The sequence below is a fragment of the Ambystoma mexicanum genome, chromosome 1q, assembly GCF_040938575.1.
Source record: "Ambystoma mexicanum isolate Mex_15411 chromosome 1q, UKY_AmexF1_1, whole genome shotgun sequence".
NCBI lineage: Eukaryota > Metazoa > Chordata > Amphibia > Caudata > Ambystomatidae > Ambystoma > Ambystoma mexicanum.
Genome location: NC_090922.1, coordinates 161775719 through 161788731, shown reverse-complemented (window position 1 = coordinate 161788731; position 13013 = coordinate 161775719). Strand labels below are relative to the sequence as shown.

At 49.7% G+C, this 13013-nt stretch overlaps 1 protein-coding gene across 2 annotated transcripts in view; it reads right to left on the bottom strand.

The window, feature by feature from the left end:
• The window catches only part of GSE1 (Gse1 coiled-coil protein), a 1546392-nt gene that overhangs the window by 717432 nt on the left and 815947 nt on the right, over nt 1–13013 (bottom strand). The window lies entirely within an intron of this gene.

The following is a 13013-nucleotide window of genomic DNA, read 5'->3' as shown; positions in this document are numbered from 1 at the left end:
ACAGGGCTCAGGCTGCTTATGGACTTCTGGGTTGCTGGGCGGTCCAATCCAGGGAGTCTAGGGAGAAGTTCCTTAGTGCCACACGTTCAGTCCAGAAAGTTGTATGTAGCCCACAGGGGTCCCCTCACCTCCAGCGAGGAGGATCCTGGTTCCACTGCACAGGAAGCAGAGAGGCATTGGTCCCCAGCAGTGCCACATCAACTGTTCCCTTGGGATGGTTTAGGAGTAGACCTTTCCTCGGCTTTGGAGCTCTCACTCGTCACCCCTCTGGCAGACGATGTTGGAACTCTGTTGGGGATACAGTCGATTCCAGTGAAACCTTCTTGTTTGGAAGTCCACAGATTAATCAACTAATGACATGATAGTCTGCCCTTATAAAGGTAAACTACTACAGTGGATTGTCCAAAGCAAGAATGTTGTGCGGTGTCCAACCAGGCTGCTTTAGTAAGTGCCCTTTACCTTCTAACATCATACCCAGAGTCCTATGTCTGAGAAAGTGAGAGAGGACATGAAGTTGTAGGGAGCCTGTGGAGGAACTAAGATGGCGGAATCCCTCCATCAGCCAACCTCTCTCTGTCTCATCTGTCAAAACTTCGCCCCTTCCATATCTGCTGCTTTCAAAAGGACTCCAGTGATCAGCACAGTCATGTGAGTGTGGCCTGGATATGTCTGAACTGCCCTTAAAGCACCAGTTCCATGGGAACCTGCTTCTTGGAGTTCCTGTGCCCTAGGATAAAGGAGTTGGCCTTCCTCAGGGAGGTCAAAAAGGCAGCCTGATCATGGCTAAAACCAAGCTGACACAACATAATATCCAAATGTTGTGGTTGTAGAACAGTGATCCTAGTAGCCAGCATGCCCTAACGAGGCACGGCATATACTTAACCCATTACAGTGCTGCCAGGGTGACATGGGTACACAATTATATTTCAATTCATTAAGATTTGTGCTCCAGCAACTGTCAGCAATGCACGTGGCCTATGAACCTGCCCTGCTGCCACCGCAGAGTAGTTCCTCTAGATGTCAGGAGATGGACATAGAAAAAGAACATGAATGCACTATACTTTTGGCATGTAACTTTATGAAAGTGGGTCTGATTAGCAGACCTCCATGTCAGAAAATGGTTAGCAATGTCATTTTATGTAATAACCATCCAAAAAGGCTTGGGATAGCCCACCCTCACCAGATGGGAGTCTGCCACACCCTAATGTATGCCTTTCCCGTTGCCCGTGAGGTAGCACATCTTAGGAGGTGTACCAGAAATCAACTTAAAAACACATATTATCATGGTTTGGCCAAACATTAGCTATTAAGATTTGGTGAAATACATTTGTATTGACTTCTTTTTAACCAGATATGTATTGCGGAAGTGCCTTTAACCAAATAAATACAAAAAATGATTGAAATCTTAAGGAAATCAAATTGTTATTTGTTATGTCCTCATTTGAATGCTTTGGTAAATACACTTTTTATTAGTGAAGCTGGTGAATTATTAAAAGACCTTGTCTTACTTATTCATAGACTACTCCTTTGGTTTTAGAATACTGGGTTCTGAATTGTACTTCTAGTTGAAAAAAAACGCGTTGTCTTTGGGACAAAGCATTGTATACCATAGGCTACTGGTGACTTGACTCCCCATTTCTTGGACATTGCAGGGGACATGGCATGTGTGTAACCCATTCTTACAAAGAGGGGCAACGGAACGTAATTGAGTCACAGGGGCCAATGGGCGCCTTCTATCCACAGAATAATGAACTTGGGCACAAGCCCCCCCCCCCACCCCACACACACACACACACACACACGTGTAATAATCATACATTGTATTCATCGCAATGAATGAATTGGATTAGTCATTCAGGGGGAAATTGCCCAGGCTCCCTGGGATATTGTTGCTAAGCAGACATTGCCCTCGCGTCCCACTTGACTGTGGACATAGAAACATTGAGAGGAAAACACACTGTCTTGGCGCGTTTCCCCTGACCTGAAAAGACCTGCCCGGGAACTCTCCTCTGCTCTTACACCCAGCATCCATGCCCCAGGCATGCAACGGCCTGGCCTCGAGCCAAGACAATGCATGTGCAAACCATTCGAGCAGCAGAGGGGGTTGTGGGGGGTGGAGCATACCATCCTCCAGGCCTCGCAGCCAGTGCACTTCAGCGGGATCATCGGTTTCCAGCCAGGAAAGAGCATCTTTGCTGGAAGAGCTGAACCAGCAGCCGCCCGCGACACCCAAGAATGCTAATTATCCACTGCACTTTAGGCATGCTGCCCATGCGGTAAAATGCCACCAAAATGAGAGCGAATCAGCGCAAGACCAGGCACGCGTGTTCTCCCTGAGAGAGCATCTGTATTATGTGCCACATTATGTGATCACAAAGCCAGAAACACGAGAACTATCAGCTTCTCGGGCAGCTGCCCTGTGACCCAATGTACTCAACACGCAGAAATGCCTGGAAGCAGAGAAGGTCACGCAGCATTTGTGGCAGAGCAATAGGCCGTAAGGCAGCCAATGCGTTTACCATGATGTGAGCACTTCGATTTTTGCAGGTGACGATGGAAGGAAACAAAAAATGGAGGAGGCACCCCTCCTTTTAATCTCATCACCTTGTCCCGGGGGAGCCTGCACTCACTCACCCTTGACTGAGTCAATTTCTATCCCTAGGAATGTAAAGCACGTAAACGGGCCCACTATCTTACCCTCTGCTAGAGGGCCCCCATGCCCTTCATCAACCCCTGGAATGTACTCACGAGTGTCCCGCACTCGTTGGTCCCTTTTTTGCAGCTGAACAAAAAATCATCTGGGTAATGCAAGACCCCTCCCTCCTGCACCTCTTGCTGCACTGTAGACTCCAAGAAGGTGCTAAAAGCCTCAAAATAGGCGCACGAAATGGTGCAACCCATTGGTAAACATTTATCATAGAAATACTGGTCTTGCACCTTGAAACCCAACAAATAATGACTCTCTTTGTGAATAGGCAGTAACCGGAATGCAGACTCAATGTCCGCCTTCCCCATTAGAGCTCCTCTCCCGGCTGCCTTTACCATTTCCACTGCATCGTCAAAAGAGGAATAATGCACCCGGCACAACTCTTCGGCTTTGCCCTCATTCACTAAGTCACCTTATGGGAAGGAGAGGTGGAGGATCAAGCGATATTGCCCCTCCTCCTTCTTAGGGACCAACCCCCAACGGTGACACCACAAAATTCTCCATTGGTGGGCAATAGAAAGGGCCAGCCACTCTACCTAGTTTGACTTCTTTGTCCACATTTAGTGCCAACACCTCTGGCATCCCCAATGCCGACCGTAAATTGAGTGCCTCCCTTCCCATTTTAATCCCTGTGCAGGGGATTTTGAAACGCCACCTTAAACCTTCCCATAGTAGATTAGCATCTGCACTGTTGTGGTATGTATTTAAAAAGGGAGTCAATGCCTGGAGGTTAACCGGTGTGGGTAAACAAGCTTTAATTACAATCTGAGACACCTTGGGATACGTACACCTTAACATAAGTGCTTTTCCTTCATGCCCTTTTTCTTTTCTCTTTTGTTTTGGACCTACTCCTCTGTTTCCCTTCACCGGCAGAGGAACTACGGTCCCCTCCGCCCTTGCCCCGCGCATGCCTGAAGCGATATGCTTTGCCAAAGGGGCATACCCCCTCAGCATTAAACCTCCAGCATTCTGATTGCTCCCCATGGTGGCTGGCACGGCAAAGGACTCCCAACCCCGATGAGAATAACCCCCTCTGCCCCTCCAGACTTGAGGTTTCTCCCCTTGGGCCTTACCCCCCCCCCCCTTCACTCGCGAGCACAATTTTATCTATGAACCCCCCAATGTCCATCTCATCCCAAGAGATGGCGGGCCAAACGTGCATTTTTAACCAAAAACCCCGGTCATACTGCAACCAACCGTCCCCACCATGTTTCAAGTACAGGTTGTGGATACATTGTTCATAAACGATCATTAACAATGCACCCTGAGGGTATTTTTCTAGCATAATTGACATATACATATTGAATGCTTTCAGCCTTTTGTGGTTGGTTGTCTCCACCTTGGGTTTCTCCCTTTCCCTCTTTTCCTTCTCCTTTTCTGACAAATCCTTTAAACCCTCCCCTGAGGGTTCCATTCCTACCAAGTGTAGGATTTCAATAAATTCTTTCCTCCAGAGCTTCTCCTTAGTAGCCCACAGTATGTGCCACACCAAGGAACTCACTGCCACCCGGACTGGAGCGAAGCCTGGTATCGGTCTCCCATACTGGGTGACATTGCCCCACATTCCCCTTTGCATGTGATTGATTTCTGCCGCAGTCTGGGCCCCTTGATTCTCCCCACTAATGTTGTTGGCCCCAGGCCCCAGCAACCCTTGTCCCCACCAGGTCGGCCCCTGTTGTGACCCTGCCAGTGCTGACCCAACCTGAGGCAATGTATCAACCACCCCCTAAAGAGCACGAGTTAGCTAGGCCTATAGCATGATAAACCCTTGCTGGAGTTGACCCCACTGAGGCAAATGGACCACCCCTCCTGGTAAACCTGCGTTGGGTAAAGTAACTGCCTGATCGCCCCTTGGCCCAAGCCCCGTTGGCAACAGATTCCCCCCTTGCTGTTATACCACTGCTGCATAACTCGCCAATTGATTAAAAGCATTAACATTTCCACTCAAAACGTGACCATTACCCACATTTCCCCACGCTACTAAACAATGCATGACCATATCTTTGACCGCCTCCAAGGGTGTGGGTCCCTCCTCAGCAACTACCACCGGTCTGGTTACAGGAGCGCTGGGTGAACCACGATTCCCTGGAGCCTCAGCAGGTGCAGGTGTCAGTATGGCCACAACCTCCTGCGCCTTTCCTTTCCCTCTCGCCCCGGTTGATCTGGGCTTTTGGTTGGTCCTGGCTTGTTACTTGCTTGCTCTAGCCCTCTCTGTCATGGTTCTCCTTTTTGTTGAAGGCTCCCCTTCCTCTTCGCTGTGGTCCTCAACCTCCTCTTCCCCTTCCAGTTCATGCATCTCCCTCAAGACCTCCTTGTTGTCGTTGTTGGGGAACATTAGGCAGGAATCCGCCCTTTTGACTTGGCCCAGCCTGCTCCTTCCCCATGTGCGGAACCATTGCATCCATCCAGTTTGGTCCGTGTTTTGCTGCTGCCAGCCTAGCCATGGCCATGAAGGCCTCAAGATCCATCATGCAGTACTTTTTAGCTCTTTAAAAAATGTTCCTAGGCACCAACCCCTGTGACAGAAGCTTGTAGAGTTTAGAGCGTTCCGGTGTAGCAGAAGGTAGTTATTTGTAAGTCCTCAATGTGACGTGCGGCTTAATCTATGATTGGCGGTTCACACCAGGCTGCTCTCCCCCTCCGTGTTTTGCTTTGGCAGTTCCCCTTTAAAGTTCCTTTCTTAAATGGTTCCAAATGATCTAATAAACATATTTTTTTCTTTAGGCGGACCGGCTCCACGGTCTAGAAGGCACTGCGCCTCCTTGTTACTGAGCGGTTGCCTTACCTGAAGCCTGCGCCTTCTACCTGGTGTCTCCTGTTCCTCGCCGCGTTGTCGTCTCACTGGCGATGCTCCGCTTCATCTCGTTCCGCCTCCGGTCCCACAAAGCCTCTGCCTGTCACCGAGACTCCGCTGCTCACACGAGGGAGATTCCTTCCGGCTCCGGCTGCAACGACTGTTTTGTAGCGGTCCTCTTCTTCCTTGGCTGCTCCTCCTGACCGACGGCGCCCCCTGGCATCAGCGGCCTTGCAGAAGTGTCCTTGTGCCGCTTTCTTGCTCTTGGGTGCTCTAGCGCCGGCTGCGGGCGCCAGCCCTCGACTGCTCAGCTGTGGATGCTCCGGCTGCTGCAACAACCTGCCTTCCTAGCAGCAACGGCTGCTCCAACGTTCCTTGGTCCTTCGATAAGTCCTTCTTCTGTCGGGCAGCACTTCGAGACCAAAAGCACAAAACGAAATCCTTCCTTGTTATTCGGGCGGGCGTCCTTCTGCAGGGGATGGATGCTTCCTACAGCAAGGAGCCTGCCCGTTATAAAGGGGCATCCCCGCCACTTTCCTTTGTTGGCCCTTCGCGGGCTTTCCTTATGTTGCCGTGCTTCAGCTGCTGGCCCGTGCCCCTTACCCAGGGGGGAGGGAGGAGGAGGACCCCGCACGGGTTATGGCATGGTTGAAGTTTGCAACTGCCCAACCTATTGATGCATGTAGCTTTAAGTGGGCCAGGACTAGCTGGGGTCGAGTCCCGGCATTCTCCAAAAAAGGGCCCACCACCGGCTAACCACAGCCACGTCAACAGCTCTGTCAGGCAGCGTGTGTAGTCGAAGCGCTGCAGGTACACAGGCTGCCTGCAGGTGTCAGCACTTCGGAAGTGCTGATACCTGCAAGCAGCCTGTGTAACCGTGCAGTGCTTCGGCTACATGGGCTACTTGATGTCTCTGTACTCAGAAACAGGAGGAGGGCTGGATTGGCCAGCTCTCCTTTTGGTTCTGAGTAAATAGTCATCACGCCAATGGACTTCATGCTGCTTGATGACTTAACTTGAAAGCAAAAGGAGAGCTGGGCTGTCCAGCCCTCCTCCTGTTGCTGTTCTCCACGGGCTCCCTACAACTTCATGTCCTCTCTCACTTCCTCAGACATAGGACTCTGGCTTGCTCAGTGCAGCAACATCAGTAGCTGGCAGACCTTTCATTCAAGGGGCGCTGGTTAAAGCGTTGCCTACCACTGGCTCCTTGGATGAAAGGGCTGCCGGCTCCATGCAAGCTGGGGTACACTGGGGTCACAAATTTGGTGCAGTCAGCCCCTTTTGTTTAAAAGGAGGGGCTGGGCGCATCAAAGGTAATAATTCCAGTGGGTGCAAGCGCAACATCTATTACCAGAACCCTGACCTTAGGCGAGGGAGGACCCTCCTTAGGGGGCGGCTAAGTTGAATTATTTAAGCGCATTATCATTTTTTCAGTCTACATATGGATGCATAGTGTCACAGGTTGCAACAAGTAACAACAAGTATATTCAGTTGTATGCCTTTTACTTAAGATGTCAGGATGTTTGGGGTTTATTATAGTGCCCCCCACCAGTTTATAACACTATGTTCTTTTTCCTTGGCTTAGTACCCAGGAGACAGTTTACTCCTCCTCCTAGTCACCGGTTCTGTCTCCTGGGCAAGGGTCTCTAATCTTTAATTCTCTGACGCCTCTGGGCACTGCCCTCCTCTATTTTTAGGGCATCCACCCTTTGTTTCTCTTGTCATAGCCTCAGCCAATTCCTGCTTTGCCTTCTCCTTGGTCAGAGCCTCCGTCTTCACTTTCTCTCCTTTGTGTCGTTCCCTCATCAAAGGCCCCCACCTTTGCTTCCTCTTCCGTTTTCTTGGCTAGAGCTCTGACCAGAGTTGTATACGAATTGTCCGAATGACAATTGACCTTCTGCACAGTTGACCGAATATAAACGGTCAATTAGGATATATATGGGGGAAAATCCCCCGCAACCCTCTAACCAATCCACCCCCCCAAAACCCCACACCCAATCCCCTTATATTATTATTACCCCAACCCAATATATATATATATATACACATAAATAACCATACGGTCAATTGTGCAGAAGGTCAATTTGGACCACTGCAATAATATGGTCAATTGTGTCATTCGAGCAATTATACTCAAACCATATTGGGTAATAACCTGACCAGGCCTCTATTCACCTGCTGTCCGGTCTCAGATTCAGTCTCCTTCCTTTTGTGTATTTCTGGTCTATAGCTGTCAAGCTGGCCAGGTCTCCTTGTTTTACAATCAGTCTCACTTATTAAAATCAGCATCTATTTTCCAGGAGTTAAAATTCACCACTCCACGCCAGGTCTTACAATCTGTGCAGCAAGCTCACTCTCCTCTCTAGGTCTTAAAATCAGTTCTTCCACTCCAGGTCTTCAAGCCAGCCCAGCAATCTTCCTCTCTGCATCAGCAATCTTGCTCCTCCTCTTTAACACCACAACTCACCTTCTATATACCACAAAAACTCCCGCTCTTGTCACGAGAGCTGGCCCTAATATAATGCTTGAACTCTCTAGCTTCCTGCTGATTCGCCAATGGGGTCACATGTCTGCTTTGGGCATGGTGATTTGCAGGGCTACGTTGTCCTGAGTTCATGGGGCGGGACCTTCAAATGGGAAAGCCATCATCTTAGATCCCACTTTAGTCTGTGTTTGTTCCTGACTGGGAAGGGGCCGTTGGTTTTTTTCCTCCGTCTCAGGCTGGAGAGGTTCCTTCTCTGAATTTTGGTTTGGCGACGTCCTGTGCCAAACATCTCATTAAGCGTTACTCCTGTCAGGTGAGGGTTTTGGAAAACAATCATTTCTCCTTTGCTTAGTGGAGTGCTGGTATATTTTCCATTACTTTCAATGAAAGGAGTGGCTTCTGGTGATTCCATATCCCTTGAGCTGGCATTTGTGAAGGAGACAGGAGTTCTCTTCTCCCAAGGTCCTTTGGACAGCAGCATTTCTCTGAACTGTAAGGGTGGGTGGGGCTTAGAATGATTTCCTATGTAATTTAGGATGAAGATATGTTCCCTTAGCAACTAAGGGGTTAGAAATCCTGAATTTGGTTACTCTTTGCACACCTGATCATTTCCTGGAAACGACTTGCATTGATTAGGTATAGTGTGGTGTAGTCAGAGACCATCTTTCTCTAGGTAGGCGGTCTGCAACATTTGGTTATCAAAATGTTTTGGCGTAAAAATTCCATCAGACCTGAACAGCAGACTCCAGGAGTGAGGGGTTGTGGGAATTCTAAGTCCAAAGCATGTATAGAGACACAGGTTGCAGACTGCTGCTTTAAAGGGAGGTAGATAATGGCCTCTTCTGGAGGAATCGGTACAGTGGTCCCCGTTGGTGCCCATAGCCATGGGTGGACCGTTTATGCGCGGTGAAAACATCAAAAATGGTCCAGACATGTTTCGCACTGTGAAAGCGCTTAGTCAAGGATTAAGGTCCTGCGGCCACTTGGGCAGCGAGTTAGTAAGGCAAGGATTTCCGTAGGTAAGGCAACCCAAAAGGTGAGGGATCTTAGAGGTTAATTATGAATGATCATTTATAACCCTCCCCTAAACATCTCCCAGAGAACAGAGGGAGATACTGAATCCATAGGACCCTCCAGCAGCTCCAGAAGTGGTACCCAGCCGGCACACAGCGTGCCCTGCTAGGTTCTGCAGCAAGCTTCCTATGTGGGAAGTGCCAGAGAGTCTCTGAGCCAAACGACAGACAAGGCTGTTGCGTGCAACACTCTCCTCAGATTTGGGCTGCCCGCCTTAAAGGACAACCCCACCCCAGTGAAGAAGCTTGGAGGAGTGCATGGACAAGCATCCCACAGCATCTGCCTTAGAGGACATTTTCGAGCCAGCTGAGCCCCTTGAGCTACAACTGACTGCACTACAGACTGTTGTCATGTCGCAATGGCTAACTTAGTCCGAGATGCCTCGACCTGTGCTTCAGACCTGCCAACCAGCATTGAGACGATTCCTGACCCGATCCCCTGTGTAGGTCAGCCTGCAGCCGTCCATCTAGCCTTGCTCACCGAACTGCCTGCCGCTTGATACTGACAGCTGTCTTCCATCTTGAACTCTGACGCAGAAGCTGCAAAGCTCCCTGAAACCAATTCGACCCTGTCGAGCACCAAGAACTTCTACAAACACAAGGTACATTGTGGTTCTGTCCCCCGGCTCCTTGTCTGAAGGTCCCCAGCGACATTTTAAGACCCATTGCTCCCTTTGTGCTGAAACCAAGTATGCTTGAACTATTGCGATGAATTGTATTTTCCCTGTGTTGCCACTAGCCAACGATCTACAACCTTGAGGAGATAGGCCCACTGTTCCGTCCACGTTACCAAAATTGGACAAAGAGGTTTCTAATTTGCATGCGTTTCAAATCTGTTCGGATCCCTTCTGGTGTACTAGAGGTGTGGGGCTGATTGATGGTTTAGAAACCTACATTAATCCCTGGACCACCGTTGCCCCGGAAGTTGATTCGCCCCATTCATATTTCCCAATGGAACTATGGGCCTACACGCCCCAGCATGCAAGGGGCAAAACTGGGGCTAGTGCATGACCTGGAGCTGCTTGGCAGCTGTCAGTTTGCTACTGGTTTGACCGGAAGTATGCTGCAACCAGCCCTATGGGCGTGGAATGACCTCTGATGGGGTCTTCTGGTGCAGTGATGGGGCAGGGATTATGCGTTCACCCTCTTTTTGCCCAATGCAGCCGCCTTTCTTGAAATCCAAAGCATGGAATTAGCAGATGAGGCCCATGTCCTCTCCCTAGAAGAGGCACTGGCAGCAAAGCAAAGGCAGCTCCCCCCATGTCCCGCTTAGCAAAGCTTCTTGCTCTTGGCCATCTCACTTTCTGTGTATGTGCTCGCTCGTGTACAGACAGGGTTGTCAGGGCGGTGGTATTCCACGATAGGCCTGCTGGGAGTTACGGGTTGCTATACGCAAGCATCTAGCAATCTACTCAATACTGTGTTATTTAGATAAGCAACTTAAACTATCAAATGTAACCAGTAAGCACAGAAACTCCTCAGCGACCTCAGTCTGCAGGATGCATAGTTGCCAACATGACCCATTCCAATCAGTTTTATTTTTTTCCCCTTTGTATTCTGGGACTAGTCCGAGTTTATAATGGGAGAAGTAAAACTACAAATCCCAGAATGCAGACAAGAAAGAAAAAAACCAGGACTGGATAAGCACCTGGAGATTGGAATGGGCCATGTTGGCAAGTATGGCAGGATGTCGAGCTGTGGCCACGTGCACTGTTCTTGGCGCCTCGCATGTTCTGCTGTGATGCACAGAAGGTGTGGCACCAAAGAATGCACCACCAGTGCACAACTCCAGCCACCAATGCGCCACCAGTGCACCACCAGTGCACAGCTCCAGCCACCAATGCACCACAAGTGCACCAACAGTGCACAGCTCCAGCCACCCATCAAGCAGGGCCGAGCCACACACTCGGGTAAAGGCCTGGCGTGTGCAGTAATGCACGCCCCTCCCCGGTAGCGGCCTATAGCGTCGTAAGGCCACAAGGCGCTATGTGCCGTCTGATAGCATGGCATGAATTATTATGTCGCACGCATGTCAGCTGCCTGCACAATCCTTTTAATGAAGTCGAGCACGCGCTGGCATACATCATGGGAAGAAAAATGCAAATGTTTCCGGCACTGAACTTCGCTTTCTGCGCCTCACAGCGGTCGTCTCCCCTCCCCCGCGCGCACTACATCCCATCATTTGCGTCCCGAGCATCCTTCCCTGACCTTCCCAACCCCTTCTCTCTGTTACACTGCTCGGCGCATTCCCTTGAGATCCGCCTTCCACCACATGCGAAAGCTAGCCTTCCCTGGCAGCAGTGCCTCACACACCTCCCCCATGCCCAGGGACGGTGTTAGGGCCTTTCAATCCTTTCAGTTTAAATGGGCCGCATGGCTGGGGTGGTGAGGGGGCGAGCAGCTGCCCCATGTTGGCAGTCTTATGACCCAAACATATTTCTTTAATGTGGATATTAAACGCCCACAGCGCACAAATTAAAGGATGCCTTTACTGGTGTCCTAGGACCATCACCTCCCTCTTGCAGTTTCCAGCAGGATTCTTACCATCTTGCTGCCTTTTACAAGCACCTTGCTGTCAAAGAGCAATGAAAAGCTTTTCAGCCGACATTCAGTGTTTCAGCTCCCTGATGGCTACCTGTCCTGTGAAAATCGGTAGCTCTTAACCACTTTGCTGCATTCTTTTTACTTTATTAAAGCAAAAGAACCCCATGAGGCAGGGCATTACCAAACTGTTAATGCCCCTTCTCCAAGGGTTCTATTGCTAGTAGTTCCCTAGCACATTGAACCAGGGTACTAACAATGGTGGAAATGGAAAAAATGTAGTGGGGGATCCCAAAACACAAGGGCTGGGGTGGGGGAGGAGTGACCGAGGGGGCGTGGTCTAGAGGGGGCGTTGCTCGCAGTGGACATCCAGCAATGCTGCACAACTGAAAGGAATCAGTTGTACATGAAGCGAGCATTGTGCATTACACACCAGTGCTAAAGCCACGGTAATAGGCAATGCTGCCGTGGCGGGCTTTTAAAAAAACAAAAAAAAAAGTTTTCCAGGGGGGTTCATGGTCTTGGGCTGCTACATATCTGGTGCCGGATCTTTGATCCCCCGAGAGCCGGCCCAATGACCAGCACTGGGTACTAATAGTAATTTTTCTCGAGTTGTAAAACGGCATGAAAGCCGTTTCTCAACTCACGAAAAAAAAGCAACAAAATGGCTACCATTAATCGGGGGAGAAGGGACTACATGTATTCCCGTCTCCCTTTCCATCGCGACTAATCGTGCAGCGGAGATGTGGGCGGGACAAAGACTGATATGCAAATGGATATTTCCCATCTGTGAAAGGTTCAGTGAGCAAAAAGCGTGTGCTTCAAACTCTCATTTCAGAACAGGTTATCATGCCATGTTCTTTCTGAAGAGGGGCGCCTTCTACCTTTTTTGAAATATTTGCAAGGAACTTGGGGTTGGTCACCCTGAGTTACCTGGGGGAAACCAGACTTGGACTCCCTGCTCACTGTGCTCAGAGAAGCATAACTTCACCTCACTGATGAGGCCCAACAAGGCTGAAACACGTGTATGGGGTTGCTGTTGGTACTCTTGTTCAGAGAGGAATTGCCAAAGCATTTCGGTGCTGGACTGACCATGTGGGCGGGACAAAGACTGATATGCAAATGGATATTTCCCATCTGTGAAAGGTACAGTGAGCACAAAGCGTGTGCTTCAAACTCTCATTTCAGAACAGGTTATCATGCCATGTTCTTTCTGGAGAGGGGCGCCTTCTACCTTTTTTGAAATATTTGCAAGGAACTTGGGGTTGGTCACCCTGAGTTACCTGGGGGAAACCAGACTTGGACTCCCTGCTCACTGTGCTCAGAGAAGCATAACTTCACCTCACTGATGAGGCCCAACAAGGCTGAAACACGTGTATGGGGTTGCTGTTGGTACTCTTGTTCAGAGAGGAA